Raw genomic sequence first — 21286 nt, forward strand, 5'->3', positions numbered from 1 at the left:
TTGCTAAAAAGCCATTCACTCTGGAAAAACATTTTATGTAGCCACAGAAGACAGAGTTACCACGTTAGAGTACAAAACTAAATAAAAACAATATAAAGTCCCTGAATTTCCAGGGAAACAAGTGAACGAACACACAAAACTTTAAATATCCAGGAGAACACTCTGGTAGAAGGGAAGCAAGCAAATGATAAACGAACAACACCACACTAGTCTTGGAATCAGAAAAATTTGTTTCCAGTTCCAGGCTGCTATTTGCTGGCTTTGCGACATTCAGCAAATTTAGACATGCCACCTTTCTCTAATATGGAGTAATGCTTGGTATACCTACTATAAATGATTACTTTGCAAAACAAAATAAAATCTTATGAGTGAAATGTTTTGTGAAGTCATTAATCACAAATATTTGTGATTACTTTGAGACCTTCAGATAAGCAGTTATATGTTACTTTAATGGATATCAAAGTTACAACCAAATATCATCTGCCATTTTGAAATAAAACAAATTTGTTCTTGAGTAAGGTCCTAAGGGATCAACCCAAACTGGTTGCCTAGGAGAAGAGGCATTTAAGTAAAGGTTACGCAAAATTGAAAACGGCAATCAGAAATATAAAATTAGAGTTTTTAAAAGGTGATCTAGTCAGCAAACCAAAAAACATGCTGATTGAACACCTACTATATGTAGGTGTACTCTAAGATTGAAAGAGAATCAAAACTGAAAATAATTAATACTCCTCACCCTGAAAAGATAACAAAGCAGCCATACACTTTTAAAAAAATATGTAAAATGTCAAGGTAACACATGAAGAATACAGACGCATGGCTGAATAAGAGCTGAGTGGCTTCAGGGAAACGAGAGACCCCTGTGGATATACAGGTCAGGGAAACATGGAGGAAGAGATGGCGAACTGGACAATAAGAGACTTCTCAGTGGCAATTTTGAGTCTATGTTATGGCACAGACATTTAAACGTCTTGGATGGAGTGGAAGTTGGAAGGTTTGAGAGTGAGGAAGAAGGAGAAGAAGGAAAGAAAGTTTTGTTTTAATCCAGGACTTTGCCATTTTAAGTATTCTTTTGTCACTGAGGTTATTATCTACAATATCAGTCTGGACCCTCATGTCAGACTGAAACAAAAGGGATTTTAGCAAATTAGCTAAACCTAGGAGAAGCCTTAATTTGAGACAGTATCATCTGCTCTGTTCATTCCAACAGGAAAAAAGATGAGGAGGTAAAGACTGAACTTATTTATCTTTAGGGTTCCACAGACACTTGGCCAGAATTCCCACTATTTATAGACAAATGAATCCATCCATTTGCTTTAATCTCCTTAATGCAAAAATATATACATATATGAAAATTCTTATTATATACATATATATACACAAATAAGATATGACTACACTAGTATCTTTTGGAAAAGGGGAAGAGGAAAAGAACAACTTGATGAGAGATGAAGTATGAAAAAAAAAAATCAAAGTGGAATTTAAAGTTGCAAAATGGATGCTTTTTTCGAGGACTGAACGGGAGAAAATGATCAAACTGAACTTAGCTGGATTAGAACAATGCTTTCTAAAAAGTGACCTATTCAGAGATGGAAAGATCTTACCCCTTCAGGAAGAGACAATCAGCTTTTGTGTGCTGTGTCAGTGTAAAAGCTGCTTCCAGTGGAGAGGAGCACAGCCCAGCACTTGCTTTTGAGAGGAGATGGTAAGATGACAGAACGATCAACTTTAATGGGCTATCAGATATTTTTTAATAGCCTTTTCCATTTTAAATGTGGATCCAAACCCAGTGCTTATAGAATGAGGGCTAAAAGCTTCAATTCAAACCAGCAAGGCCATCACCAGTATCTGCACCGAAAGCTCTCTGACAAAAATACACTTGATTTCCAACCAGCAAGAAACTAGTTATTCCATTTAGGGAAATGACATCGTGATGACCTAAAATTACCCTTGCAGTTTCTGCAGACTATAGCTTCAGCAATGCATCTACTCCAGGTTGTACAGAAAAGTTTGCTGAGGCATTTAGAGAACTCTCTGCAGGGGGATCATGCTTTCTCTGCTCCTTTGCTAAAGGTGATATGAGTATCTGTCAACATGGTGCTTACCAACCACCCAAGCTGGAAATTCATTCATTTAGGAACAGTTAGTGAATGCTTATAATGTGCCAGGCTCTGTGTGAGATGCAGGTGACACAAAAATTAAAGACATAATGCCTGCCCTCAAGATTTTATTGTCCTTTGGGGAAGACAACAAAGTAGACAAATAATCAGAATACAGTAAAGAGTGATGGTCGGTTAATTCCTTAAAGGGTGGTTGACTTTTGCGGCCTTCACCCCCTGCAATCTGGCCCAGGCCCTTTCCTGATATTAATCTCCCCAAGATCACCAGGACTACTCAACATTCCAATCTGATGGCCAGTTTAATCCTTATCATACCCACTTTCCAACAGCATTTTTCACTCTGTGTTGCCCACTAATTTTCTGAACCATCTCTTTTATCTGTTTCTAGGACTGTGCAATATCTTGATTTTTCTCCTTACCACCTTGAAAATTCCTTCTAAATTTTCTTGAGTAGTCTTTTCCATTATTTGGTCCTCAAATGTTAGGGCTACATAGAATAGGATTCAATTATCTCTACATGTGCTTTACTTATACAAGCCCATCGCTCAGCCTCCCACACAAAACCAAACCTCCAAATCTCTCCCATATATAATCCATTGTCAATTCTGTTCATTAGATTCTGGAAATGCTTCCAAGTTTCCATTAGAGATAGTAAACAGAGCCCGTATATTTGACTACACCATTGCTAAATTTTCATTTATATTTACAATGTTATATAAAAATATGTATGTTTTAGAAAACTGTATCGGTGTGACCAAACAGGGAAGGATGCGATTCACATTCTCAATATTGTGAGAACATTTTTCCAAGATATAATATAGGCTTGAATTACTAGATAGAAAAATTACTTACTATGCTTAGATTCAATACATGGAAGGCAAACTCCCCAGTTCTTTGAAACACAGAGGCAGGGACTGAAGGGACGGGGAGGACCTGGGCAATCATCAAGTGAGCCTGAATCTCACAATGTGAATGACTTCACGATTGACGGCACGGAAAGGACTGAGGGCACCAGGCTTGGACTCTCCCTCCAGAGTGCTTTGGCAGCCACTCGCAAAACACCAATTAAAATAGGGAAATTTCCTCAGCAACACATTAACAATGACTTGGCTGCTTCGTGCTCTTTTCTGCACTTTTATTTTGCCAGATAAAAATACGAGTTGTAAGTGAGGAGTGGGAAGGAAACTATTACTACATGCATTTGTTCAGCGAGAAAGTTTTACTCTTCTGACGTGAGCTTGTTTCTCTGGGTCTGTTTGTCATTTACGCTTGTTGTAGCAGCTCAGTAGAGAGCTGGTCCTTGTTTACTAGGTGGTGCGAATGTCCAGGTTGTGAGATGGTCTCAAGGCCTCCTTCTTACCAGGTGTACGTCCACAGCAGGTTCTGTGCATCTCTGCCCTCGGTATACACCAATTCCATCTCCAAAAATTAAAATTTGCCCCAGTCTCTCCAACCCTTCTCCTCCCGCCCCTGCTGCCTGCCCTGATGAGTGCCTCTGCCTGACTGCATTCCAAAAACTGGGGAGAGCAATCTATGGTTGAAACAAAAACAAAAACAAAAAATCTTGCCGCTACTCGCAAAAGCGGGGATGTATTTCCCTCTCAAGTTGGTTGTGACACAGTGAAGTTAGTGGGGCTACTCCTCCCTCTCGTTAATGGACATGACTTTGTACATTAACAAATCCTCTTTAATGCCCTGCTTTAAATGGCATGTGTGTCCCATGCTGAGTATAATAAGGGAGAACCCGTGGTGTATCAGTAAATTGTTGCCACAATAATTTTGTACGACAAGCAGCCTCAAGATCTTAATATGTTACCATAGCAAACACTTATTTGTCTTACTTTTGTGAGTAAGCTATGGCTTTTCTGGGATAGGATGGGCTTGGCTGCAAGTCAGACTCAGATTGTCCTAAACATCCCTTCCTGGGACAGCAGATATCTGAGGTATGCGCTTCCCAGGGTGAATCACAGGACCACAAGATGGTGAGCCAAAGCAGAAGATATCAATACTTCTTCAGGCCCAAGCTTGAAACAGGTACACTGTCAGCACTGAATACATTCCATTGGCCACAAGCCCTATGGTTAAGCCCACCGAGGCTGAGGTGGATAGGACCCCAAATGAATAAGAATAAAGGAGACAGGAAGGGGTAGGTAATGATCGAGGTGGTTGGCATATAGTTCTAACTTTATGAATTATTTTAGGAAAATAACAGATGTCTATACAAGTTGTGGTTGGCCATGTAGGATAAACTTATTTATTGTTCCAAAACTTTCCCTTTGTCCCAGTTATAATCCTTTGTAATATGGCTTCACAATTATTGGACCTTGGGTTTATCAGTCCAGCCTTCAATTTGATACTATCAACATGACACTTTGTACACAATTCTTTCTTTACTTATCCATGCTGAAGCAAATTTCTCTAATGTGTGTTTGTGTGTGTATATATACATAGACATGTACACATACACACATATACACATTTATATTCACTGATAGTTGCATATATGCATATATGTATATATGCATATATTATATACATACACTAACTAGATCTATTATATATATATATATTCATATAAATGTGAATTTGGCAGAGAATGGAATTAAGTTAAATGCATAGGGCTCAAATTTTCATCTTGAACCAGAACACTTATACGTGTGGTTTTTCCATACTTGTTTAAGTGTGTTTCTCCCAAAGGGACTATGTATCATTCTTGTATCCTAAGCATGTAATATTGTTCCTGGAAGAGTCATATAGTAGTATGTGCTCAACAAATGTTCAAACTATTAATTAGTCACATTAGTGATTTGGTTCTTCTCTGTCCAAACATTTCATGATGATAAAAACTTAAACCTTGTACGGCAATCCTGCATTTCTTCATCTCCAGCCATTCTCTGACTCAGCAGCTTGATCCTGTCTCGCTCTCCCTTTACGTTCTTCAGTTCTTTGATGCTTCCTTTGAGATGGGATGAAATCTGGGCCTAATAACTTAGGTGTAAATGAATTGTTATCTGCTAACAAGGCAGAAGCCTTTCTGTGAGTTTCCATCACAGGTGGTGCACAGGGAAATTTAACATCAGTGGATAATGGTTCTGACTTTTCTGCCATTGTTATAGTTTTGGAAGCCACTTCACCTCTCTAGTCCTCAGTTTTTCCAGAAAAAGTGGAAATAATTTTTTAAAAGCTCCCTTCTCTTCCTTCCTTACCCTGCTACATCAAATGAACTGATGTTTGAGAATATGCTTTTTAAAAAAGTGTTACACAAACATGATCTGTGATTATTAAAACAGAAATGTAATAAATCTAAGAACTATTATTTAGAAAGTATGTATGACTTGTACTTTTCAGGACAATGAGAGGAGAGCAGAAGGAAAAATATGGAGAAGCTATTTTTGTCTGCCCCACCTCGATGAAATGGGTTTAAACAGTATACAATTGCAGAAAACGTACAGCTCCTCAAGATATAAAATGCTCCCCATCTTATCTCACCTACCACCCACATCAAAAAATCCAGAATGGAAACAGGCAAAGGGAAAAAGGGATCAGAAGCTACAAAAGGGCATTTATCGGGGAGTGGTATTTCAGAATCTGTCAGCCTCACTCAACCTTCAGCATGCCATCTGATGTATTTTAACAGGGAAGACAGCTTTCCCTGATTAAAAGGATACGTTCATGTAGGGAGGTTTGGGGGAGCAGTGCAGAGAGGGAAAGACGAATAACCAGGACTTCCACAGTGTACAATTCTGGGCTGATGCTCCATCTGACTCCATAGAATACAGGGCATTTCTTTCAATGCCATCTGTACTCTAGGACTAGAAAAAAAATCACTTCAAAGATTAAACTCCATGCTGTGGAGCCAATTTCTCATAACAATAGCTAATAATGAGTCTTCTTGAAATCCCTTTTCCAATCAAAAGACAGGGATTGTCAGAACAGATATCACTATATTAAGGCCAGACTAAAAGCCCAGTCAGGACTTCTATGCTATGGATAAACCCACTAATAAAAGCAATTCTAAGATATTTCTGTGAGAGTTTCAGAAAGAACACTAATTAACCCAGACAGAGAATCTTCCAAAGATGTATTCCTTCTGTTGAAGAATATCCTGTATTGGCATTTTTGTGAATCATTCTTGACATTTTGCCAGTTCTGCTGTCAACTTTCAAGGGATACAGAAATACTCAGTGGATTTTTAAAAGCAAAATCTATAAAACAAAGTCTGATTACAAAACTACTGGCTAGCTTAAAAATAAAACAAAACACAGAGATGATCATTAAAAAACAAAACTTCTAGGAAAGCCTCTTGCGGTGAAATTGCTTCATCTAGTAGAGTAGAACTATGTCTGAAAGGGCCAACTTGGATTAAATTAGAGTGTTCCTCAGGTTATAGACTAAAATTATTTTCAGTTATTGAGTGGTGTGTGTGCAGGAGTGAGCAGACACTCATACATATACACACACATTTAGTCAATAAATGTTCATTCAATACCTACTATGTGTCAGCCACTACTAATAAGCTCTTAGAGCTACTGTTATTGTTTGATAAAATATTAGTAATTGTTTTAAAAAATGTAGTTTATAAATATTTAAATGTTATTTTATGTTTTTAGTAACTGAATTCTTTTAAAAAAAATAGAATATGTTTAGAGCAGTTTTAAGTTCACAACAAAATTGAGCACAAGGTATAGAGATCTCCCATTTAGTCCATGTCCCCACACATGCATAGCCTCTCCATTATCAACATTCCCCACCAAAGTGGTACATTTGTTGCAACTGATGAACCTACATTGACATCATTATCACCCAGAGTCCATAGTTCACATTAGGGTTTACTCTTGGTGTTGTACATTCTGTGGGTTTGGGCAAATGTATTATGACACGTCTTCACCATTACAATATCATACACAATATTTTCACTGTTTTAAAAATCCTCTGTGTTCTGCCTATTCAGCCCCCACCAAACTCAGATCTTTCTATTGTCTCCATAGTTTTGCCTTTTCCAGAACATCATATAGTTGTTACACAGTATGTAGGCTTTTCAGATTGGCTTCTTTTACTTAGTACTATGCAATTAAGTTTCCTCTATGCCTTTTCATGGCTTAATAGCTCATTTCTTCTTAGTGCTGAATAATATTCCATTGGCTCCATTATCCATTCACCTACTTAAGAGCATCTTGGTTTCTTTCAAGTTTTGACAATTACGAATAAAGCTGCTATAAACATCCATGTGCAGGTCTTTGCCTGTATATAAGTTTTCAACTCCTTTGGGCAATACCAGGGAGGTCAATTTCTGGATCCTATGGTAAAAGCATGTGTAGTTTTGTAAGAAACCCCAAACTGTCTTCCAAAGTTATTGTACCATTTTGTAGTCCCACCAGCAATGAATGAGTGTTCCTGTTGCTCCATATCCTGGTCAGTGCTCTGAATTTTGTCATTCTAATAGGTCTGTAATGGTATCTTGTTTTAATTTGCCTTTCCCTAATGACATATAATGTGGGGCACTTTTTCATATGCTTATTTGCCATCTGTATATTGTCACTGGTGAAGTATCTTTTAAGGTCTTTAGCCCATTTATCGGGTTGTTTGTATTCTTATTGTTGAGTCTTAAGAATTCTTTATATATTTTGGATAATGCTCCTTTATCAGATGCATCTTTTGCAAATATTTTCTACCAGTCTGTGGCTTCTCTTTTTATCCTCTTGATCTTTTTTATATATAATATAGTATGTGTAAGTTTTATGTGTGTGTGTGTGCGTGTGTGTGTAGTGTACATAAAGTAGACTGTCTACTATTAAACTGGAAGTGAAGTGTCTATTCACTCATCCCAAACTGTCCCAGCCCCACTCACCACTTTCTGTGGAAACTCTGAAGCTTGATTTGAAGAACATTATGCTCAAACATCATTGTCTCTCAGAATTTGCTAGTGGCTTTCAAAATTGACATAAGTAACATTTCACATATATACCCTTTCTCTTTACTCACATGGTATTTACATGACCCTGGAAAACAGTTTTCCTGCCTTCCTCACCCTATCCCATCCATAAGCAAATGCAGTAAAGACACAGGTTTCTGGATCATCAAAAAAATCAATGAGAGACAACATTTTGACTAAGAACTCAAGAAGTAAGCAGAATGGAGGACATGGTGTTTATCTTTGTAGCTTGGAGAGTGGGGTCTTTGAGAAGCTACTACACAACCAAGGATAGAAGATTTGGGTATTAAAGTAGATCCTTGCTCAGCCAATGGCAGATGGACTAGAGAAGCTGATCCAGAAGGCTAGTGCCTGAGACTTGACCCTCATATGCTGATTCCACATCTGTTTTTCTAAAGCAAACAAAAGGCAAAACAAACAAACAATAAACAGCCCAATATTGACCTACCACATGCTACAAACCATGGGTGTAAATTAATGAGTGAAAGCAGAATGATTATTTTTAATATGTTTGTATAGCATTTGGAATCCTCAGAGGCAGGGCCTGGGTAAAGATAACACAAATAGTGAGATGCCCCACAAAGCTCTGTGAGACGGTGGCTGCGGGGCCCCGCTCTCCCCTGGGTGTAACTGCCTCCTGTGGAACCCTGCATCACAGTCTGATGCGGGTGCCCCACCCTCGTTCGCCCTTGCTATCTGATAACCTCAGCAGGTGCAGAAGGGAATGGGGACTTCGGCAAGGTGGAGGACCTCTGTCCACCTCACTGCTTAGGCACTCAGCCCTTGGTCATCCACTAAACCTTCAGAGACCGTTGCTGGAGAAAAAAGGCTCCTGGGCAGGGCCTGCCAGCAGGAGGTTTGGCTGAGGCAAAGAATGAAAAAGTTCCCTTTGAGCATCATATTTCTTCCTCTGCTTCAGTAACAGCAAGAAGAGTAAGTGACTGGCTGAGTAAGTTGTTTCTGGAATAAATGCGTCTCTCTCACTGTTCCTTTGTGTTCCCTGGCTGCCCCCTCCCTCCCTGGCTCCTCCCATCCCTCCGCAAGCAGGAACACCTCCCTCCTCTCTTTCAGGTAAGACATACCTACTGACAAAGCTCTGGAACAAAACATCTATGTATATAATTTTCCTCCTAGCACATCAGGATGTAGCCTCCAGCTTTCCAGGTCATGAGGTAGATGTGGTCAAGATAGAAACAATGTTCATCTTCAGATTCACGCATCCTACCAGCATGCAGGGGTCACACTTGCTTGTCACTGACCAGGTAATGTGGTCTAGCTCCTGAGGCTTTTCCACAAATATTAGCTTGAAGCCCCTTGGCTGCTGAAATATGACCCCATACTGAAGAGAGAGTTGAATTTTCAGGCTGGGTACATTCCACAGGAGGAAGTCGTTTGCTTTGTGGCCACGATGTGCTTTGCGACTGTGCACTCATGCCTCCTCCAGGTTCTCTCTCACTTCCAGCCTAGGTTCTGCTCTGGGAAAGCTTTCTCCAGACCTCTTCAAACACCCTTCTTATCAGCCACACAGATCCTGTAATCCAACCTTCTATGAGCTTGGCTCTCTCCAACTGTGGTTGAAATTATGCTGAGACACATCTTTATCTGGGAGTTACTGCTGTGAAACTTCTTTTCACCAGGGAAACCATGTAACTTATAAAGCAGGGTGTCTACTAAATTAATGAACACAGAAGACCAATGACAGAAGGTGGAATTATATGTGTCCCCTCTCTCTTCCACCCACATACACAAATACCCCTTAACAAACAGCCTCTGCTGCCAGTTAACTCAAGACCTCAGGACTTACCTCATCTGAGATCCAGCCTTCAGGGACCTCTCCATGCTGGTTGCCTCATAGGATTGAAATAGATTGAGCTTAACTTTCTGTGCTATTATTCTGTTTCCTATTGTCTGCAGCTCAACTTACACATGTCTAGGTGATGTGTTACTCCAGTTAAATAACAAATTAACTGAGGCACGGAACTTATGCAAATTTTTTCCTTCCATCCCCAGTATTCAGCGCAGTACCTTTTTAGGTATCCATAAATGTCTGCTAATTAATTGATAGATTTATGAAATGACTATAACTGGGAATAATAATAATGATGATAAAAATATCCTTTAAAGAATATTTATAGAATTGCCAGGAATGTCAATCGACGTTATACATTTAATCTTAATGATTAATTTAATTTATACAAAACGCTTATGAAAGAGAAAGAACATTCTCTCCACAGAATAAAACTGAATTTTAGAGAAAAGAAACAAAGAAACTGCCTCAGGGCTATGCATATAAGAGGTAGAAAAATTATTATATTTCTGCCCCCTAATCTCCAGAATGTTGGTCAAAGTGGGATTTTGAAGGCATCCTTTACAAGATTTTTCAGTGCTCAGTAGGGAAGATTGAATTTTGCCAATAAAATTGATCTCTCCTTTCATAATCTCATCCGGAATTTCTTTTAGTATATATGTGAGTAATCAGGATTTGCAAAGTGCATATCCAGGTGCTCATAGATTTTCAGTAAACGTCGTTTGTATATATCGCAGAATGCCTGAGTGAGAAGGACTCTAAAAGAGAATCTAATCCAACTTGGTTACTTTCAGCGTTCCATTTGATGTCTTTAAAAGCCTGTAGGTAAAAATGCTTTACAACTTGAGTGGATGGCACACTTCAAATGCTCCTGGGCAAAAACGATGCCATTTGGTAGAAGGCGTTGCATTTTGCTCTAAAGTCTACTATATGCATGCCTCCAAATATGTAGGCTATGTCTACTAATTCTCAATTGTTGGCTTCCTTTTTAGACTGTAACTTTCAGGATCACCTTTTTGGGGATCTTGGTGTCCCCCACTGTTACCCAGGTCAGGTCTAATCTTATCTATTGACTACAGTCTGGCAGCTAGTTTCATGAACTACTATACTCCTCGCTTCCAATGTGGTTCAGTTATGTATGTTTCTGAAGCTTGGCAAGATAAGTGATTTGTTCATAAATTTAATAAGATGTGGGAATCAAACTGGATCTTCAATCCAGAAGTCATATTTTCTTTCTGTTGCACCATGCAGTAAAATGAAAGTTTCTTTGCCCGTGGAGAAGCTCTGTATTGATAACTGAATTAAGCACTAGATGAGAGGAGATATGGATGGATGGGATGAGGGAACAGAAACACATGAGCTATTTCAGGTTATTAGATAGTATGATATAATCATAATTTACTTGATGAGAATAAGCTAAACACCAGAGGTTTGACATAGTTTTCTACCTGGATTTAATTATTCCCAGGACCTATAAAAAATTCATAATTTGGGGGATCTTGATCCAAAAGAAAGAGGAACAAGGATACACAAAGATTTCTGGGGAAGTAGAATAAATTACCTTGACTATAATTAGTACTTAAACAAAAACAAAAAAATAAGCAACTGAACAAAACAAAACATAAAAACTAATCCAGAAAACCCTGGGCTGGTGCCTATTATATGAAGTCAGCTCAAACACGCACCATTATCAAAATGTAAGAGTGGATGGCCCTCCTTATACATATCTTTTAACACCTGCTGCTCGCTCCCCTTCAAAGCTATTCTAATATCCATATAATATTCTCCCCTATGAGTGTTCAGAAGATGCACGGCCACTTCTGAAGACTAGAGGCACACCTAAGTGCCTTCAAGCCTCCTTGGCGGCCGTGGATCCACTCCCCCAAGCCACAATTCCACCTATTTGCCCACATACCAATCCCTTAACCAAACTGAAGTGTCTTTAAGTAATAAAAGATTACAGTTCTTTACATTGGCAGGATAAATAAATAGTTGTTCAAACATATGCTAACTTCTTTCCCTTTTGCAGATATTAGCCATTGTTTCTTTTCGATTTGTGGTTATCTATGGATCCAGTGCCTATAGATTTTGAATAAATGAATGCAGTTTTAGCTGTTCACATTAAAAGTGAAACAGGGCTTCCCTGGTGGCACAGTGGTTGAGAATCTGCCTGCCAATGCAGAGGACACAGGTTCGAGCCCTGGTCTGGGAAGATCCCACATGCCGCGGAGCACCTGGGCCCGTGAGCCACAATTACTGAGCCTGCGCGTCTGGAGCCTGCGCTCTGCTACAAGACAGGCTGCAATAGTGAGAGGTCCGCGCACTGCGATGAAGAGTGGCCCCCGCTTGCCACAACTAGAGAAAGCCCTTGCACAGAAACGAAGACCCAGCACAGCCATAAATCAATAAATCAATAAATAAATCAATAAATTTAAATCATATGGGCTTCTAAGAAGACCTCTGCCTAAAAAAAAAAAGTAGAGATGCAATTAACATTTTGGTACATGACTCTTTGAATTATGGTTTTCTCAGGGTATATGCCCAGTAGTGGGATTGCTGAGTCATATGGTAGTTCTATTTGTAGTTTTTTAAGGAACCTCCATGCTATTCTCCATAGTGGCTGTACCAATTCACATTCCCACCAGTAGTGCAAGAGGGTTCCCTTTTCTCCACACCCTCTCCAACATTTATTGTTTCTAGATATTTTGATGATGGCCGTTATGACCGGTGTGAGATGATATCTCATTGTACTTTTGATTTGCATTTCTCTAATGATTAATGATGTTGAGCATTCTTTCATGTGTTTGCTGGCAGTCTGTATATCTTCTTTGGAGAAATGTCTATTTAGGTCTTCTGCTCATTTTTGGATTGGGTTGTTTGTTTTTTTGTTATTGAGCTGCATGAGCTGCTTGTAAATTTTGGAGATTAATCCTTTGTCAGTTGCTTCATTTGCAAATATTTTCTCCCATTCTGAGGGTTGTCTTTTGGTCTTGTTTATGGTTTCCTTTACTGTGCAAAAGCTTTTAAGTTTCATTAGGTCCCATTTGTTTATTTTTGTTTTTATTTCCATTTCTCTAGGAGGTAGGTCAAAAAGGATCTTGTTGTGATTTATGTCATAGAGTGTTCTGCCTATGTTTTCCTCTAAGAGTTTGATAGTTTCTGGCCTTACACTGAGGTCTTTAATCCATTTTGAGCTTATTTGTAGTGAGGTGGATGGACCTAGAGTCTGTCATACAAAGTGAAGTAAGTCAGAAAGAGAAAGACAAATACCATATGCTAACACATATACATGGAATCTAAGAAAAAAAAAAATGTCATGGAGAACCTAGGGGTAAGAAGGGAATAAAGACACAGACCTACTAGAGAATGGGCTTGAGGATATGGGGAGGGGGAAGGGTAAGCTGTGATAAAGTGAGAGAGTGGCATGGACATATATACACTACCAAACATAAAATAAGATAGCTAGTGGGAAGCAGCCGCATAGCACAGGGAGATCAGCTCGGTGCTTTGTGACCACCTAGAGGGGTGGGATAGGGAGGGTGGGAGGGAGGGAGACTCAAGAGGGAAGAGATATGGGAACATATGTATATGTATAACTGATTCACTTTGTTATAAAGCAGAAACTAACACACCATTGTAACACACCATTGCCCACTCTCACCACTCTTATTCAACATAATTTTGGAAGTTTTAGCCACAGCAATCAGGGAAGTAAAGGATATAAAAGGAATTCAAATTGGAAGAGAAGAAGTAAAGCTGTCACTGTTTGCAGACGACATGATACTATACATAGAGAACCCTAAAGATGCTACCAGAAAACTACTACAGCTAATCAATGAATTTGGTAAAATAGCAGGATACAAAATTAATGCACAGAAACCTCTGGCATTCCTATACACTAATGATGAAAAATCTGAAAGTGAAATTAAGAAAACACTCCCATTTACCATTGCAACAAAAAGAATAAAATATCTAGGAATAAACCTACCCAAGGAGACAAAAGACCTGTATTCAGATAATAATAAGACACTGATGAAAGAAATTAAGGATGATACAAATAGATGGAGAGATATACCATGTTCTTGGATTGGAAGAATCAACATTGTGAAAATGACTCTACTATCCAAAGCAATCTACAGAGGATATGGGGATATCAGCCTCAGAAAGACATTTCTCCAAAGAAGATATACAGATTGCCAACAAACACATGAAAGGATGCCCAACATCACTAATCATTAGAGAAATGCAAATCAAAACTACAATGAGGTACCACGTCACACCCATCAGAATGGCCTTCATCAAAAAATCTACAAACAATAAATGCTGGAGAGGGTGTGGAAAAAAGGGAACCCTCTTGTACTGTTGGTGGGAATGTAAATTGACACAGCCACTATGGAAAGCAATATGGAGGTTCCTTAAAAAACTAAAAAAAGCACTACCATATGACCCAGCAATCCCACTACTGGGCATATACCCTGAAAAAACCATAATTCAAAAAGAGTCATGTACCTCAATGTTCATTGCAGCTCAATTTACAATAGCCAGGAGATGGAAGCAACCTAAATGTCCATCAACAGATGAATGGGTAAAGAAGATGTGGCACATATATACAGTGGAATATTACTCAGCCATAAAAGGAAACGAAATTGAGTATTTGTAGTGAGGTGGATGGACTTAGAGACTGTTATATAGAGTGAAATGTAAGTCAGAAAGAGAAAAACAAATACCATATGCTAACACATATATATGGAATCTAAAAAAAAAAAAAAAAGGTTCTGAAGAACCTAGGGATAGGACAGGAATAAAGACCCAGATATAGAGAATGGACTTGAGGACACAGGGAGGGGGAAGGGTAAGCTGGGACAAAGTGCGAGAGTGGCACAGAGATATATACACCACCAGATGTAAAACAGATAGCTAGTTGGAAGAAGCCACATAGCACAGGAAGATCAGCTTGGTTATCTGTGTCCACCTAGAGGGGTGAGATAGGGAGGGTGGGAGGGAGGCACAAGAGGGAGGAGATATGGGGATTTATGTATATGTATAGCTGATTCACTTTTTTATAAAGCAGAAACTAACACACCATTGTAAAGCAATTATACTCCAATAAAGTCGTTAAAAAATATTAGAATTGAAATAAATAAATATTCATTAAATATAATAAATAAATACATACATAAATACATAAAAAGAATGCAAATTTGAGGATGAACTATGTTCTCTGTAGAAAGAACACTGGATCTGGGGTTTGGAGACTTACGTTTAAGCCTGGCTTATCCTCTTACCAGATGTTTCACCTAACCCTTCTGAACCTCAGTCAATTGATTTTTAAATTAAAAGCATCTTGTAGTAAAGGTCCCTTCCAATTCTACAATTCAATTATCAAATATGTCACAAACTCATATACATTTCTGAAGATCAAATAAAGTCTTAGAATAAGTTATTCCTCTTCTATATTCAGTATAAGGTAAACCTTTGCTGGATTTTTTTCAACATTTGTATTATAAGTACATGATGCCTGTCCCCAAGTGCTTCCCCAAAGTGGTTAGTAATATAACTGAAGATAGAGCTCTACATAGAAAATAACGACTTATTCTATCACCTTGAGTAAGCAAAGCTAGGGATCCCTAAGAGGCATTTAGGGTCACTCAGTACTATCTCTAATCTAGTGTGATGCATGGGTTATTGGTCTGTGGATGACACTTCCTATTAGAACGTTTGTGCCGCACACCTCTGATTTCTAAATCTCATGCTTCCTTGTTTCTCACCATCACTTACCTCTGGTTGGATTCCACTTCTCTTTATTCATCTTGCCAATTATGTCTACTCTGTACCTTCAACTGGACAATAGAGAATGAAAGCACAGTGTTTTTAACATATGCTGACCTTAGCCCATTACATAGCTATAGCAGCACATCAACCCTGGCCTCTGTCTGCTTCTCAAAGTAGACTACTGATAAAGAAGACACAAATTATCAATATCAGAAATAAAATAAGGGTCATCAATACTGATCCCATGAACATCAAAAAGAAAATAAATACTATGAACAATTCTATGTCCATAAATTTGATAACTTAGATGAAATTAGCTAGTTCCTTGAAAGACACAAACTGCTAAATCTCACACAGGCTCTGCCCTCCTAAACCAGACTAGATAAGACAAGTAGTACAACATCGGCCTCAGCCCACTAGCTGACGAGAGTAAGGGTTGGAGGTAGTGCAATGCCTATTAACAGTGAGTTTAGGGAGCTCTGCTCATACATTTTCACTCATCATCACCCATGTTGGTCAGCTTGCTTTCATGTCTAGTAACTGAGGTTCTCTCCGTGCCTACAATCTTGGCAAATGTCAGCATTATTTAGCCAAATTTTGACCTTCTCATCATCCTGTTCTCATGAGAAGGGTGCTCTCTGTACCCTTAGCTACTGATGGAGGTCCTGTCATAGCAGACTAATGGCCAGACCCCAGATGCCTTCTGTAGCTGCGTTCCAACAGCTCTGCCTCCCCACACCGTCCTAGTGCTGTAAGTAATAGATCCTACCACCATAAGACTAGACTTGCTAACAATGGATTTCTGGGATTTCTCCTCAGGAATCATAGCTTCCAACCAGATCGATTTCTTTTTTCATCCTCCTTATCTTTCGTTACTGCTTTCCTTTGTCCTGGTCCATCATGACAATTTCTAGATATTGCTTTTGTAATGACATAGTGTCTCTTTTTCTAGCTTTAAGCACAGTAGGAAGCAAAAAGCAGTTTAACACTTCAGCCAATCGGAGGTATGTCATAGTCATCAAGAGAGGCACAACATTAGAGGTAGACCTAGCTTAGATATCTGGTTTCATTATGGTATAATGAACTTGGACCATCACTCATTCTTTCTATTTCCTCAAGTCAAACCTGAGGATACAAATATCAACTTCATAGGGATGCTATAAGATTAAATGAGATGACATATATAAAAAATGTAGCACAGAAGTTGCCATAAACACTCAATAAATAGAAATTAAAATAAAATCTGATCATTTGTTTTATAGATACCTCTATCATCTAGTAGAAGCATCGTCCTTATTTTTTCTTATTCCAAAAGCACAAAACTATTTATCAGAGAGTTTACCTTTACGAGTATGAATGAACTTGGATCATAATTCTTGCTTTAAAGTACTTGTTTCAGTAGTTTTCAAAGCCTTTATTTTTTTAATTAATTTTTTTTCCAGACCAGCAAATATTTAAGTATTTTTAAGGTTCCATTTGTTACATTAAGATCAGATTTGTCTTGAATTTACTTTGATACAAGGTGTATGACATATAAACGTGTTCATGGCTTGCATATGCACTAATTTATTGATAAGGCCATCATTTCCCTACTGGTCTGAAATGCTGATATTATCATGCATGTACTTAAACATACATGTGAATCTACTGAAGATCTTTTTTATTTTTAACTAGAAGCATTTTAATTAGATCAGTTCTACTCCTCCCATTCCTCCTATCTTATATATGTAGAACTGAAAAGGCTCTCAGGGACCAGGTCTTCCCCTTTACTTGAGAAAATATTGCTTAATATTCCATATTTTATTGAAAGCAGAGTCAGGACTAGAGCTCAGGTCTATACTCCCAGGGGAAAGGATCTGGGAGGCTGGTTTGGGGTGGGGGGCATGAGAGTGTTGAGGACTAGAGCACTCTTCTCTTCTGTGTGGAGCTGAAAGGAGGACATAGGTCCCGGCTGGTTTGGGGTGGGGGGCATGAGAGTGTTGAGGACTAGAGCACTCTTCTCTTCTGTGTGGAGCTGAAAGGAGGACATAGGTCCCGGCTGGTTTGGGGTGGGGGGCATGGGAGTGTTGAGGACTAGAGCACTCTTCTCTTCTGTGTGGAGCTGAAAGGAGGGCATAGGTCCCCCCAGTCCTGTTCTTTGCTGGATCTCATGTAAGACAAGAGTAGAAAGTAGCAGAGAGTCAAAGGGAGAGGAAAGTCCCTTGGTTATGAGTGCTTTAATTTCACAAATTAAAGGAATCAGCAGAAAATACAGTCCCCAATGCAATATCCATTAATAGAGTTCTGAAATATATTAGCCAATTATACTTTTCTCAAGCAGCCTGGGAAACTTCTCCAAATATCCTTATCAACACAGTCAGGTACTAAGAAAAACAGCTGTGCTAGAGCCAATACACCTTTGAGTATGAAGGGCTGAAAATTCTCAGATTTAGTCCAAGACTAACTTAATTGTTTCTTTGGTCGCATTTTGGGTTTTCTTTGCTGCGCGTGGGCTCTCTCCAGTTGTGGTGAGCAGGGACCACTCTTAGTTGCGGTGTGCGGGCCTCTCATTGTGGTGGCCTCTCTTGTTGCAGAGCACAGCCTCCAGGCATGCGGGCTTCTAGTTGTGGCCTGTGGGCTCAGCAGTTGTGGCTCACAGGTTCTAGAGTGCAGGCTCAGTAGCCATGGAACACAGGCTAAGTTGCTCTGAGGCATGGGGTATCTTCCTGGACCACTGCTCCAACCCGTGTCCCCTGCAATGGCAGGTGGATTCTTAACCACTGCACCACCAGGGAAGCCCCCAAGACTAACTTTAATCAGGGAACTAATTTTACTTTTAAAATGGAAATCATGGAAGGAGAAAGGGAGAAAATTTAAGTTGAATGGTTGAAAATTAAATAGGATGTTGAAGGTTATAGAAAGCTGGCAACGTGGAATTGACTTTCATTTCACACACAGACCAATTGCCTAAGGTCAGAATGAGTCTTCAGTGGCAAAAATACCTTGGTGCACCTAGCGTTTCTGTCTCTGGTTGTGTCTGGAGCCCATTCTGCAATGATCTTCATTATGGCTAAAGTGCAAAACTGCCTCATGATTAGCTCCCCTGCGTGGGCCCCCTCTGAGTAGGCTGAGTCAGATGTTGTTGTCAGAGAATCGAGGTTATTACCATCATTCTTACCAGATGTGTATCAGAATCTTATTAGAGGGAACTACCTAGTATCTTTCCCACAGCTTTTTCATCACATATTGGCACCCTTGGCTCCCACATGCCTGCTCAACACTATCTTAGGCCTGAGAACAATCCTGTCCTATGGTGGAGAGAATTGATGAGTTCCCTATCTAGGAGCTTGACACTCACACCAACCCAGCCTGGCATCAGTTTTGGCTTTGGACTTGGACCCTAGTCCCAGGAAGACCTTTCACTATTTCTGTGGGCCAAGGTCTCCTCATCATTTTTAGTTCCACTTTTAGTAATGCCTCAGTTTTCTCTCCAGCTTGAGACTTTTCACCCCCACTTTTCTAACTATAGAAACTGGCTTTGCTCTTACCAGTCCTTCTGGGGAACGGTCCCTGGATCTGTGGTCAGGTCTCTCCAGTAAGTACCACATTCCTCCCCCTGGACTGTCAACCCAGGATTGTATTCCACTCCCCACCAAGCTGTTCACCATCTAGTTGACCAGCTACCACCTCCAATAGACCTCCCGGGCTCCAGTCTGCCTGAGCCACAGTCTCCAGCTGTTACCACCCTCCTTTCTCTTCCTGCTTCCTGTTACTTTCTCCTTTGATCTTCTCCTGATCACCCATTTCACCTGTCCAAAGCCCTGCATGTCCCACTTATCTAGGGATCACACGCTCTGATACTAGCCTCTTCACATCCAACTTTTCCTGCCTTCACAAAGGATAAATAATAAATCCTACTGCATTGTGATAATACCTGTAGGGGTGAGTGGGAGAGAGCCATTAGCTACGAAAATGAACTAACTTGCCTCCTGGTCTTAGTGTCTTAGCATTTCACTGGAAAATGTGGCAGCAAAGAAGTAAGTCACAACCTAAGGAAGCTCGTACTAAAAAGCAATATAGGTGGCAGGTCAAAAATGGGCCATGTTCATAGCTTCCAACTCCTCTCCTCCTTTCATTTCCCCTTTGTATATGGCAAGTTCCGAACACATTTGTTTCATGAGATTATTACAGAACTTCCCTCAGCATCATTGCCCACCTCAACCCTGCCCATGGTACGATACTGAGAAAACTAGCTCGCAAGAAACATGAAAAAATCACATCTTTGACATCATGGCATAGCTTTCCTTCCCCTTTATTCAAAGTCTGGGATCTACATGCTGGGCCCAAACCCAAATATTACATATTTGCTTCATATTCTTTTGAGCGTTCACCTCACCTTGTGAGTGCTAAAAGCACCTCCTCTTCTTCCTCTCATTGTATAATGTAGGACAAAACTTATTTCCATTTTCCATCTGATGTCTGCCCTCTACAAGAATCTATGCTCATCTACTCTACAGAGACATACAGAAATTTGACTTAGGAATGCGTCATGGATTTCTCTTTAAGGGTTAGATCAAAGGAGCCTGGAGAGCCTGGATTATCAGGGCATGTGTACAGAAAGGATACTCCAGATATAAGACAGCAGGTTTATGGTACAGACGCAAGAGGCTAGAGAAGGGACCTGGGTCCTTCATGCCTCTTCCACCTAAGGGCAACGGTAGTTTGGAAGTGACAAACTATAGGGTGCCATAACCATATAAACCTGGAAGTGTGGGAGAGGGGGGCATGCAGGAAGTGACAAACGTTTAAAAAAATTTAAAAGGACATCAACAGCTGCTCTTAGCTGTGATCAGCCACTCATGCTTCCCATCCCTCCTCTGAGAGCTAGATCCTCAAGGATAACCCATGGCTTGGAATTTTCATGACTCCATTGTCAATAGATCAGAGTCCTCTGTGTTTTTACCATTTCTTGTACAAACTTCTAATTCCTCTGTAACATAACCATCTGTTTCTGTTCCAGTGCCTCTTATTAGATTGCAAATTACCTGAGGGCAGGGCATGTGTCTCAGTAACCTATGCAAATGGTTACCTAGGACAGTGCCTGATGAGTGAGAGATGCTCATTAAATGATCACTTAATGACTGAATGCAAGGATAAAGAATGTGGTGTTTATTGGACTCATTCTGCATGAATGGAAATTTAGAGTTCTGGACCATAATGTTTTACTCGTTCTGAAAGGTCTCTGTTTTCCTAAGGAAGTGTCAGGAGTGAAGGGAGTCATAATTACTGAGACTTCTGAAGCTCTCGGTTCCCCCAAAGAATGTCTTCCTGTTACATGTTCCTATTACGTGGGGGTTTAACAGTTTACTTGGTTTCTATAGGGAAATTTACTTGATAACTAAAAGGAAGACAGTCCCACTAATCACTTGTCATTATTGCTAGTTGGTGACTTTAAATGAAATAACATTTAAATTTCTTGAACACCTACTCCTTTTTTAGGCACTTGCTAAGCACTTTATAAATAAAAACTCATTTGATTTTCCCCAAAACCCTGCAGTATAATTATGTCTGTTTTATAGGTGATGGAATTGAAGCACGGAGAGATTTCACAATCACACAGATTTTAGCTACGTCTAGTAAATGACAGCCAGAATTTTTTTTAATGGCTCATGTTAA

The sequence above is a fragment of the Leucopleurus acutus genome, assembly GCF_964270905.1.
Source record: "Leucopleurus acutus genome assembly, chromosome: 12".
NCBI lineage: Eukaryota > Metazoa > Chordata > Mammalia > Artiodactyla > Delphinidae > Leucopleurus > Leucopleurus acutus.